Below are 13,543 nucleotides of genomic sequence, written 5' to 3' on the forward strand. Positions count from 1 at the left end.
TATATTTTCAACCAAGAGATCTTTAACCATAGCAACACTAGGTTCTACTTTGATTTTTCAGCAGGTTTGGAAGTTCTAGTATAACTTGTGTTGACCATAGTTGAAACTTTAGCATGTTCCTTTATCCTAACGGGGAAAGGTGGTTGTTCAATATAAGCAGTAGGAACAACTGGATCAACATTATAAATAATAGTTTCATCTTTAGCTATTACCATTTCTTTAATTTCTTCTTTGATAGGTGGGTGATATTTAAACCACTTCTCCTTAGGGAGATCAACATGAGTAGCAAATGATTCACAAAAGGAGGCTACTATCTCAGAGTCAAGTCCATATTTAGTGCTAAACTTTTGAAGCATCGGTATTCATAAAAGATTTAACACAATCATACTTGAGCTTAATACCTGACTCTTTACCTTCGTCGAGTTCCCAATCTTCATAGTTGCATTTAATTCTTCAAAAAGATCCCACCAGAAGTCAATAGTCTTCTTCATAAATGAACCAGTACAAGAAGTATCGAGCATGGATCGATCATCATGAGAAAGTTGAGCATAAATTTTTTGAATAATAATTTCTCTTGAGAGCTCATGATTGGGGCATGAATATAACATTGACTTAAGACTCCCCCAAGCTAGAGCAATACTTTCTCCTTCACGAGGCCAAAAATTATATATATAATTTTGATCACGATGAACTAGATGCATAAGATAATTTTTTTGGTGAAATTCCATTTTCAATCGATTCCAATTCCAAGATCCAATATCATCGCATAGCCTATACCATGCTAATGATTTTCCCTACAAAGATAAAGGGAAAACCTTCTTCTTAGCTTCATCTCCGAGTAAGCCTGCAAGCTTAAATAATCCACAAATTTCATCCACATATATCAAGTGCATATCAGGATGTTCGGTTCCATCTCCTGCATAAGGATTAGCTAGCAGTTGTTCTATCTTACCCGAAAGAATTTCATAACCAATATTTTCAGTAGGTGCAGTAGGTTGAGGGGTAACTAATTCTGGTTCCGGTCGAGGTGAAGATACCCCAAACAAACCCCTCAAAGTATTGTTTTCCACAGTAACAAGTGACTATAAATTTCAGCACGTAGTAATAATTTTTCCTTACCGATTTCCACTTACCAAGAGCGCTTCACTCCCCGACAACGGCGCCAGAAAGGAGCCTTGATGACCCACAAGTATAGGGGATAAATCATAGTCCTTTTGATAAGTAAGAGTGTCGAACCCAATGAGAGGTAGAAGGAAATGACAAGTAGTTTTCAGCAAGGTATTCTCTACGAGCACTGAAATTATAAGTAATGAGTAGTTTGATAGCAAGATAATTTGTAACGAGCAAGTAACGGTAATGGTAACAAAAGTGAAGCAAGGTAGCCCAATCCTTTTGAGGAAACGGACAGGCCTAAAAAGTCTTGTATGATAAGCAAAGCGTTCTTGAGGGTACACGGGAATTTCATCTAGTCACTTTCATCATGTTGATTTGATTCGTGTTCGCTACTTTGATAATTTGATATGTGGGTGGAACGGTGCTTAGGTGTTGTTCTTACTTGAATAAACCTCCTAATTATGATTAACCCCCTCGCAAGCACCCGCAACTATGAGAAAAGTATTAAGAATAAATCTAACCATAACATTAAACTTTTGGATCCAAATCAGTCCCTTACGGAATAGCGCACAAACTAGGGTTTAAGCTTATATCACTCTCGCAACACATCATCTAGTAACTACTCCCCAATGCATTCCCTTAGGCCCAAATATGGTGAAGTGTCATGTAGTCGACGTTCACATGACACCACTAAGGGAATAAAGCATACACACCATCAAAATATTGAACACATATCAAGTTCGCATGATTACTTGCAACAAGATTTCTCCCGTGACCTCAAGAACAAAAGTAACTACTCACAAATTATAATCATGCTCAAGATAAGAGGGGTATTAAATAGCATATTGGATCTGAACATATAATCTTCCACCAAATAAACCATATAGTAATCAACTACAAGATGTAATCAACACTACTAGTCACCCACAAGCACCAATCTATAGTTCCGGTACAAAGATTGAACTCAAGAGATGAACTAGGCTTTGAGAGGAGATGGTGTTGTTGAAGATGTTGATAGATTACCCTCCCCAAGATGGGAGAGTTGATGGTGATGATGATGACGATGATTTCCACCTCCGGGAGGGAAGTTCCCCTGGCGGAATCGCTCCATCGGAGGGCAAAAGTGCTCCTTCCCAAGTTCCGCCTCGAGACGGCGACGCTTCGTCCCGAAAGTCTTCCCCTTATTTTTCTAGATCAAAATGACTTATATGCCAGAAGAGGGGCACCGGAGGTGGGCCGAGGAGGGCACAACCTACTAGGGCGCGCCTGGGCTCCCTGGCGTGCCCATGTGGGTTGTGCCCACCTGGTGGGCCCCCTCTGGTAGTTATTTGCTCCATTAATTATTATTTATTCCTTAAAAATTCCTCGTAAAGTTTTAGCTTATTTGGAGTTGTGCAGAATAGGTAGCCTGATGTAGCTTTTTCAGGTCCAGAATTCCAGCTACCGGTATTCTCCCTCTTTTGTGAACCTTGCATATTATGAGAGAGAATGCATTATAATTTGTCCAGAAAGCATTGCTATGCATAAAACATCATAAATAACAGTAGGAAAACATGATGCGAAATGGACATATCATATTGTTTTGAAAAGAGCGTTGAACGGGTAATTAGGTCCTTCACTGTATTGTGAATATAGTCATCCCGGAGGAACCAACAACACCACAGGAGGAGGAGGACTTTTACTCTCATCTCAGCGCTGCAAGGGATAAGAAGGTTCTATAACCATTCTGTCCCATGTAGTTGTACTGCATCTCGCTGGGCAGAGCCCAGTTGTCTCTCTTTTCACCCCTCAGTGCCTCGCTTTTTGTGCAGGCTACAATTGCATGGTATTCATCTTCTTCTCCTCTGCCGCATATGGTACACCTGCTCTCCACCTCCAGCGTACATCTCCATTTATAATTCTTCGTAGCTAGTGGTGACTCTCCATCCGAAAAATTTAACTTTCTCTGGCACTTATGCTTTCCATATCGAATCCCAGATACTGTGATCATCTGCACCATTTCTTGAAGTAGAAGATGGGTGGTTCCCTTCGTTTTGGAGCGAAGACACCAATCTATACGCACTCCTAACTGTGAAGGAGCCGGATTTGTCAAAGTGCCAAGCCAGTGCATCATCGGCATTCGACCTAGGCATCTTGATATTACAGATAGCCTCTGCATCAAATGGATAAAACAATTGATGTATGAGGTCTGTGTTCCATTGATACGTCTCCAACGTATCTACTTTTCCAAACACTTTTGCCCTTGTTTTGGACTCTAACTTGCATGATTTGAATGAAACTAACCCGGACTGATGTTGTTTTCAGCAGAACTACCATGATGTTGTTTTATGTGTAGAAAAGAAAAGTTCTCAGAATGTCCTGGAAATCCACGGAGGCACTTTTTGGAATTAATAAGAATTTTTGGCGAAACAATTAATGCCAGGGGGCCCACAGCCTGTCCACGAGATAGGGGCGCCCCCCCCCCCAGGGCGCCGCCCCCTATCTCGTAGGCCCCTTGGACCTCCTCCGACCTCAACTCCAACTCCATATATTCCGTCTCGGGGAGAAAAAAACCAGGGAGAAAGTTTCATCGCGTTTCACAACACGGAGCCGCCGCCAAGCCCTAATCTCTCTCGGGAGGGCTGATCTGGAGTCCGTTCGGGGCTGCGGAGAGGGGGATTCATCGCCGTCATCATCATCAACCATCCTCCATCACCAATTTCATGATGCTCACCACCGTGCCTGAGTAATTCCATCGTAGGCTTGCTGGATGGTGATGGGTTGGATGAGATTTACCATGTAATCAAGTTAGTTTTGTTAGGGTTTGATCCCTAGTATCCATTATGTTCTGAGATTGATGTTGCTATGACTTTGCTATGCTTAATGCTTGTCACTAGGGCCCGAGTGCCATTATTTCAGATCTGAACCTATTATGTTTTCATGAATATGTGTGTGTTCTTGATCCTATATTGCAAGTCTATAGTCACCTATTATGTTTTATGATCCGACAACCCTGAAGTGACAATAATCGGGATACTTCTCGGTGATGACCGTAGTTTGAGGAGTTCATGTATTCACTATGTGCTAATGCTTTGTTCCGGTTCTCTATTAAAAGGAGGCCTTAATATCCCTTAGTTTCCGTAAGGACCCCGCTGCAACGGGAGGGTAGGACAAAAGACGTCATACCAGTTCTTTTCCATAAGCATGTATGACTATTTACGGAATACATGCCTACATTACATTGATGAATTGGAGCTAGTTCTATATCACCCTATGTTATAACTATTGCATGAGGAATCGCATCCGGCATAATTATCCATCACTGATCCATTGCCTACGAGCTTTTCACATATTGTTCTTCGTTCATTTACTTTTCCATTGCTACTGTTACAACTACTACAAAAACCCAAAAACATTTATCTTTAGTTTTGCTACCGCTACCTTCATTATCATACCACGTTTGCTACTAAACACTTTGCTACAGATACTAGTTATCCAGGTGTGGTTGAATTGACAACTCAACTGCTAATACTCAAGAATATTCTTTGGCTCCCCTTGTGTCGAATCAATAAATTTGGGTTGAATACTCTATTCTCGAAAGCTGTTGTGATCCCCTATACTTGTGGGCTATCAAGACTAATTTCTGGCGCCGTTGCCAGGGAGCATAGCTCTATTCTCTGAGTCACTTGGGATTTATATCTGTTGATCACTATGAAGAACTTGAAAGATGACCGAACTACTATTTTGCCCTCAACTACGAGGGGAGGTAAGGAATTGCCATCTACCTCTGCACTAGATTCTCCTTCCGTTATTAGTAGGCTTGCGACACCTAAACATGCTACTGCTGTGAATTCTGATATGTAGCATGTTATTGATGATGCCACATCTACTATGCATGATGAAACTACTTCTGTGCGTGATACTACATTGCCATTAGGTGACTTTCTTGATGAACAACTTGCTAGAGTTAGGGGGAATGAAATTACTGAAGAACCTATTATTGATGATAGTGATGATGAAGGTTCCCCCAATGATTATGTACAACCTGTTGTTCCTAAGGGTTATGTTATGAATGAAAAAGCTGCTATGGAAATTCTTGCTTGCAATCATAGAAATGATCTTAAGAAATTATTAGCTAAATGGAAGCAGCAGTCCCTTAATGCTAGAATGAAACCCGATCCTGCTTTTGCTACTTCACCTATCTGTGTTACTGATAAGGATTATGAATTCTCTGTTGATCCTGATATTATTACTTTAGTTGAATCTGATCCTTTTTATGGCCTTGAACCTGAAACTGTTGTGGCACATCTTACCAAGTTGAATGATATAGCCACCCTATTTACTCATGATGAGAAATCTCGCTATTTATTCCAACGGTGTAAAAACTCGTATCACCATAGTATCTAAGCTACGGGGTGGATGTGATATTCTATGCCGCTGTCATTTTTGTTCGTAAACTTGCAAAATACGTGTAACTCGTGCCATTACTTGTCTAACCGCGCAAAGTCTTTGTTCAAAAAACCATCCTACACTGAAATATCGGAACAACACACGGGGGTCCCACTTATCATTAATCAAATTTGGACCTAAAACTAACAAATCTGAAAGATGAGATTCGAACTGGCAACCTAGACTACAAAGTGTAAGTCGATAGCCTGAAACAACAATGGTTGTTGGCTTTGTCCTATAACTTGATTTTATACAGTACTTGAGTTGAGTAGAGTAGAGGGAGTGCCTCGTCAACACGTGCATGACCGTTGTCTCACTTACTGGCGGGTCCCAGGTCTGCGATCTCAATTTCTCTTCTCCCCATCGTCTAACCTTTGCACGGGCACACACGAAGAGAGGCGCTAGATTGCCGTGGTGTTATTACAACTAAAAAAACCTTGGAAAATAGAAGAATCACCTAGAACAAGAGACGTTATGGCTGGTCGAGACAGAGCTAACCACATCTATCCTCCGTGCCACGTTTGCATGATGAAGCTGTGTGGCTAGTGGGGTGTTTTCGACCGACTACCTAGGTCCCGTGGTCGAACCATAGGTACTACGTCTGATACAGTATATTTTTACACGCACATTTTTCCTCCGTGCCGAGACGTGGCACACCCTACCACGCGGTTTCGGGGTCCTCCCGGGTGGTGCACGCATATATTCTTCCTGACGTGGGACGCCCTACCCCGCGTTTTCTGGGTCCTCCTCGGTCGTAGCGCCGAAGCAAGTAAATGAGTCGTCAAATCACGAAAGACCACCTTTCCCGCCGAGTACATCAGTGAAGCATGGTGGCTAGCTAGTTGGGCTAGTTTGACCGATTAGCTAGGCCGCCACCACATTTGTTTTTTCACCCCCTTTTTTATCAACTTGCCGGCAGGTAAATTTAGATATCCACCGCGGCATTGCTCTGGTGTTTTGGTGCGGAAGGATTTTTAATTTTTTGATTGACGGGAGCAGGCGCGACAGGATTTTTAATTTTTTGATTGGCGGGAGCAGGCGCGGCAGCAATTAGTCACGATGACTCTGCCTGTAAAACCACTGCTCCCTGATGTGAGAAGTCGTCGACTGGTGTTTTACCATGGTGAAAACCAAAAGATGCCCGCTCCTCGGCTGGATCCCTCCGCCTTCTGAAAGTGCAACTATCCCTAGGTGGTTTTGGTAATTCATAACAACATATAGCTCATTGAGCTAATGCTATTCCAAGACTATTATTTCAGGAAAGCTCAATGAATGGCATGGCATGGATGATGAAAGTGGATCCCTCAAAATACTAAGGACAAAGGATTGGCTCAGGCTCAAAAGCTCAAGACTCTTCATTTTACATTTTAGTGATCCAAGATCACATTGAGTCTATAGGAAAAGCCAATACTATCAAGAAGGGATGAGGTGTTGCTTAATGAGCATCTTGCTTCATGTGCTTAGTGATATGCTCCAAAACCCTCAACTACTTTCCCACATCCACAAATGACCTAAACCTAAAGCCAAATCGGTCACACCGATTCTTTCTATCCGGTGCCACCGATTCCAAAATTCATAGCCACTGCCACAAACCCTAAGCAAATTGGTCTCACCGATAGGGATCTCGGTCTCACCGAGATGGGGTTGCAATCTCTCTGTTTCCCTTCGTAACGTTTCGGTCTAACCGAAGTGAGCGATCGGTCACACCGAGATTGCAATGTAACCTCTTTGTTTCTTTTTTGTAACATTTCGGTCTCACCGAAAAGAGCAAATCGGTCCCACCGAGTTTACCTGACCAACTCTCTGGAAAGCTTATTACTAAATCGGTCTCACCGAGTTTGTGTAATCGATTTAACCGAGATTACGTTATTCCCTAAGCCTAACCAAATCGGTCTCACCGAGATGCATGTCAGTCCCACCAAAAATCACTAACGGTCACTAGGTTTACTAAATCGGTCCGATCGAGTTTAACGATTCGGTCCCACCGAGTTTGGTAAATTGTGTGTAACGGTTAGATTTTGTGTGGAGGCTATATATACCCCTCCACCACCTCTTCATTCGTGGAGAGAGCCATCAGACTAAACCTACACTTCTAACTTAACATTTCTGAGAGAGAACCACCTACTCATGTGTTGAGGCCAAGATATTCCATTCCTACCATATGAATCTTGATCTCTAGCCTTCCCCCAGTTGCTTTCCACTCAAACCCTCTTTCTACCAGATCCAAATCCTATGAGAGAGAGTTGAGTGTTGGGGAGACTATCATTTGAAGCACAAGAGCAAGGAGTTCATCATCAACGCACCATTTGTTACTTCTTGGAGAGTGGTGTCTCCTAGATTGGCTAGGTGTCACTTGGGAGCCTCCGACAAGATTGTGGAGTTGAACCAAGGAGTTTGTAAGGGCAAGGAGATCGCCTACTTCGTGAAGATCTACCACTAGTGAGGCAATCCTTCGTGGGCGACGGCCATGGTGGGATAGACAAGGTTGCTACTTCGTGGACCCTTCGTGGGTGGAGCCCTCCGTGGACTCGTGCAGCCGTTACCCTTCGTGGGTTGAAGTCTCCATCAACGTGGATGTACGATGTCACCACCTATCGGAACCACGCCAAAAACATCCGTGTCTCCAATTGCGTTTGAATCCTCCAAACCCTTCCCTTTACTTTCTTGCAAGTTGCATGCTTTAATTTCCGCTGCCTATATACTCTTTGCATGCTTGCTTGAATTGTGTGATGATTGCTTGACTTGTCCTAAGATAGCTAAAATCTGCCAAACTCTAAAATTGGGAAAAGGTTAGGTTTTTGATTGGTCAAGTAGTCTAATCACCCCCCTCTAGACATACTTCAAGTTCCTACAAGTGGTATCAGAGCTTTGGTCTCCATTTGCTTTGATTTCCATAGCTTTTGGTGGTCATAGCCTTGGTTTCACAACCTAGGAGAGTATGGCGTCTAGCGAGGGAAATTATCACTGTAGAGGTCCTTACTTTGATGGTACTAATTTTGCTAGTTGGAAGCATAAGATGAAAATGCATATTCTCGGACATAACCCCGCCGTTTGGACAATTATTTGTATTGGCTTGCAAGGTGAATTCTTCGATGGGAGAAAACCGAACCGTGAAGCGAATACGGAAGAATTAAAGATGCTGCAATACAACGCTCAAGCTTGTGATATCATCTTCAACGGGTTGTGCCCCGAAGAGTTCAACAAAATCAGCCGTCTTGAGAATGCAAAGGAAATTTGGGATACTTTGATTGATATGCACGAAGGTACCGAATCCATCAAGGAATCCAAGTTGGATGTGCTCCAAAGTCAACTTGACAAGTTCAAAATGAAGGATGGTGAAGGTGTCATTGAAATGTACTCTAGGCTTGCACTTATCACAAATGAGATTGCCGGCTTAGGGAGTGAAGAGATGACCGACATATTCATCATCAAGAAGATCCTAAGAGCATTAGATGGAAAGTATGATACCGTGTGCACATTGATCCAAATGATGCCAAACTACAAAAATCTCAAGCCAACAGAAGTCATTGGAAGAATTGTTGCTCATGAGATGTCACTCAAGGATAAGGAGGAACTTCACAACAAGTCAAGTGGTGCTTACAAAGCCTCAAGTGAAGCCCCCACATCATCAAGTGAGAAACAAACCTTCAATGAAGAATTGAGCTTAATGGTGAAGAACTTCAACAAAGAAAGAAGCTCCAAGTCAAGGTCTTATCATGACAAGAGATCTTCTAGTCGAGAGCACAATTGCTAAAATTGTGGGAAGCCTGGACACTACTCCAATGAGTGTACGGCACCCTACAAAAGAAGAGAAGATTCTCCAAAAAGAAGAAGCAAAAGAGAAGAATCACCACCAAGAGAGAGGAGGAGTAGAGATGATCGTTATGAACGAAGACCCTCACGGAGAAGCAAGGATTCGGAAAGGAAGGACAAGTCATCAAGGAGCTACACAAAACAAAGACATCAAGCTCATGTTGGTGAATGGGTTTCCGGCTCCGACTTCGACAATCACTCCGAGAGAAGCTATCATTCTGACTCCAAACATACTCAAGATGAAGGTGTTGCCGGTCTAGCACTTGCGTCAACCAACTCCTATGACATATTTGATTCACCAAATGAAGGAATTGTAAGATGCTTCATGGCCAAAGGTCCAAAGGTAACACATCCTGAGTATGTTGATTTTAATAGTGATGAAGATGACTTGCTTGTGGATGATGATTTACTTGTTGACAACTCTAGTGATGAATACTATGATGAAACGTCAATTAATCATGCTAATCAAACGAATGACAATGATAAGGAGAAAATTGAGCTTCTAAATAAAAACTAAACACTCTTAAGTTGGCTCATGAAACTATCTTCGAAGATCATCGAGAACTTTTAAGGGCTCATGAGAAGTTACGCTTTGAAAAGCTCAATCTTGAGCAAGAGCATGAGTTCTTAAAGGAAATCAATGATGATCTACGCAAGAAAAGTTCTTCTTACATTGCCAAGCGTTTACTCTTATCTACTTACATGCCTCAAGTCAAGTCTAGTAACAAGTACAAGAAAGATACTTCCTCTAGTAGTAACAATAATAATGTTAAATCCAATGTTGTTGCTTCTAGTAGTTCTCTTGATTCCACTAATGATTCTCTTAGCAAAGTTACACTTGAGCAAGAAAATAGTTTATTGAAGGGAATTATAGATAAAGGTGTTTACAAGAGCCTTGCCGGGAGTAAGCAATTCGAGGAAATTGTACGCAAGCAAGGAAGGCACCGGAAGAATCAAGGTGTTGGTTTTGAACGAAAGTTCAACGCCAATGGAGTTGAGTGGGAAGAAGATCAATACCCCAAGACAAAGTTTGTTCCTCAACAATAGAAGTATGATCCTACTTCCTTCAAGGGGACACAAGCTCAAGATGATCTTCCACCACAAGACCACAAGACCAAAGGCAAGGACAAGCTTCAAGAAGAGATTGATGCATTTGAAGAAGCACCTAAGGTCTCGGTCAAGTGGATTCCCAAGACTACGTCAAGTTCTACTTCATCAAGTACAACTACAACTCCAAGGATTCCCATCAAGATGATGTGGATCCCGAAGAAGAAGAACTAGAGAGTTCTTGAGGGTGATTTCGCCAACATTCTTCACTCATATCATTTTGGCAAGGACAAGTGCAATCAACTTTCACATCTTGCACTAGTTCAAGGAGTCACAAACCCTCTTGTTGGTAAGGCAAGGGACAAGGTAACCTAATGTTTTCATGGACATCATCTTGTGTGTGCATCACTCTATGTCTATGGATATTCTTGTTTGTTCCTTGTGGGACTAACCCATGTAGGCAAGTTGAAAGTGCAACTCACTCCAAAGGATTGCTCCAAATGATCTACATCAACATTGAGTATCTACATATTCAACACCTACATGAAGTCATCATCGACAAAACCCAAGGTTAGTTCATCCCTCTAAGGGGGGATCTTACATCTAGGGGGAGCTTAACTCAAAGAATTGAGTCAAAGCAACTCTAATGGTGTGAACACATTAATGCATTATGTAAAAGTGGTAACCCCACTTGAGCTTAAATGATGAGTATGACCTATGATCAAATGTTCTCATTTGACTCATAAGTCAATATACTCATATATATATGACCTAGTCATCGCCAATTGTTTGATAGATGCTAGAATTGGTTGTGCATGCTTTGCCACATATTTCATTTGCCATTTTATTGTGTGAGCATGTTGGTGCATATTTTACTCATTCAAGGACATCCACTTGTTGTTTTGATTGTTTGGTTCTTTCTTCTTTTGGCCAAGTGGATGGACAAGAATGCCTAAGAACCCCCTCTAGCTATCTATGCTTTTCTCGTCTCAAACTCTATTCATGCTACATCATAAAATTTGATCAAGTCAGATTCGAACCACTCTGTGTGAGGAGCACTCGGAGTCCCCGATTCGTCATAGACTTAAACTTCCAAAAACTCTTTGTGTTTCTCGGTCTGACCGATTCCTCCATTTCAGTCCTACCGAGATCATTAAGTTGATCTGAGTTTTCCATCTCGGTGCAACCGATTTGAACTTTTCAGTCTCACTGAGTTGCTGTAACTGAACACAGTTATGCATCTCGGTGCCACCGATTTGTTCCACTCGGTCACACTGATGGGGTCGGGCTATATATAGACATGGGCAAAATTTTGGAAATTTCTCCGAAACCCTTCGCCCGCGCAACAGCTCGCTCTGCCATCGTGGTCTCCGGATCGTCTCCTCGTCGCCAGCAGCCTCCTGTCGCTGGTCTCCGCCACCGTCAATGGATTTCGTCCCCGCCATTGCCGCCGTAGCAAGTCCACCGCCAAGTTAGGGTATGGACTTAATCTTTGTGCTATCCACGTCTGATTCGTAGCACATTGTCTTCATATTGATTCTTGCCACGATTGAAACTCTTCTATCCAGCCAAAGTAGTTCATAGATTAGATGTGATTCAAATTTTTAGGGTTAGGTTTCCGCCGAAACCATCTCAGACCCACCGAGTTGAAAAACTCGGTCTCACCGATTTGGCTTATGCCATTGCACTAGTGACTCTTGGTCTGACCGAGAATTACTAATCGATGCAACCGATTTGAGGATTCTGTGAAACCCTAGCATTCTCGGTACCACCGAATTGAAACTCGATCCAACCGAGATCATCAGTTTAGGTTCCAAAACTGCTTCGATATCACCGAGTTTGAAAATCGGTGGATCCGAAATGCTTTCTATGGAAAACTAAGACTGAACTTTTGAGTCATTCTTTTGCAAAAACCTCTGCATTTTGTGATGCTCATCTTTTCTATCTCATCTATAACTCTTCACAGGGTCAGCAGCCAGCTTTTGTAGTATGTCTGATCAGAGGGACACAATACCATGTCTCACATGTACAAGGAGATCCCAGACAAAGCCCTAGAGACTTTCACTTTTGGATCAGTCCATTTTCTGTTGTCAGGGCTGGCAACTATCAATTGGATTCTGAGGTACACTTTGTTGCCCAAGTCTGGTGACCATAACATGATCAGAGGGCATGCCATCAATATGTTGCATCTGTTTGATGTGCCACAAAAATTCAAAGTCAGGAGCCTTATAGTTGAAACCATAAAGAGGACTGCAGCAGATCAGAAGAGGAGCTGTGGATATGCACCTCAGATACAAGAATTGATAAACTCAAAGATGGGCACAGGAAAATATCAGTTGGATAAGGAACACTTTCCACTTTATCTAGACTTTGAGGACAATGAGGTTGTCATGAATGAAGATGATCCATCATCAGTTCAAGCTCAGGAGAAGAAGGAGAAGGCAAGGAAGGAGAAGGCTGCCAAGATGCCAACTCAAGAGGAGGCATCTGAATATTTCTTGAAAACCAAACAGGAGCAGCTTGGTTACTTGATAGCATCATCTCTGAGGATTGAGAAGGGGTTGTCCATCCTAACTCAAAACCAGGAGAGCCTGGAAAGAATCATGGAACAAAAATTCTATGATTTAGATGTCAAGGTAACTGAGATTCAGTCAGTTGTGGAGCAGCTGCAGGATGACATGCAGGAGAGGAAGGGCAAGACTACCACCAATGTGTTTGCCAGAGTGCCCAGAGCCCAGAGGTCAGTTGCAGTGCCAGTGACAGACAATAGAGCAACAACTTCAGCACCAGCTACTGCCCCTTCAGCTCCAGTGCAACCAGCTTCAGCATCAACTCCAGCACCCTCTACTTCAACTGAAGCCTTCGTCCAAGGAGCCATCTCTACACCACCACCAGAAGATCAAGCCTGAGAGTCGATCTAGCACTATGCATTTTCTATGAACTTTTTGGTAACTTGTTGCCAAAGGGGGAGAAAAATGTATAGATCATAGGCTTCGAGAGAGAGTGTGTTGCTTTTGTTCTCTCTTGCTTTATTTGGTGGTTTGTCAATCTTTGTTTGTTTTGGTTGAGATACTATGCTTGTGAGACATTGATGATCATGTGTTTGATCATAAGCTACACTTATGCATGCTTGAGATTATCC

Source organism: Triticum dicoccoides, chromosome 5B (genome assembly GCF_002162155.2).
Source record: "Triticum dicoccoides isolate Atlit2015 ecotype Zavitan chromosome 5B, WEW_v2.0, whole genome shotgun sequence".
NCBI classification, from domain to species: domain Eukaryota; kingdom Viridiplantae; phylum Streptophyta; class Magnoliopsida; order Poales; family Poaceae; genus Triticum; species Triticum dicoccoides.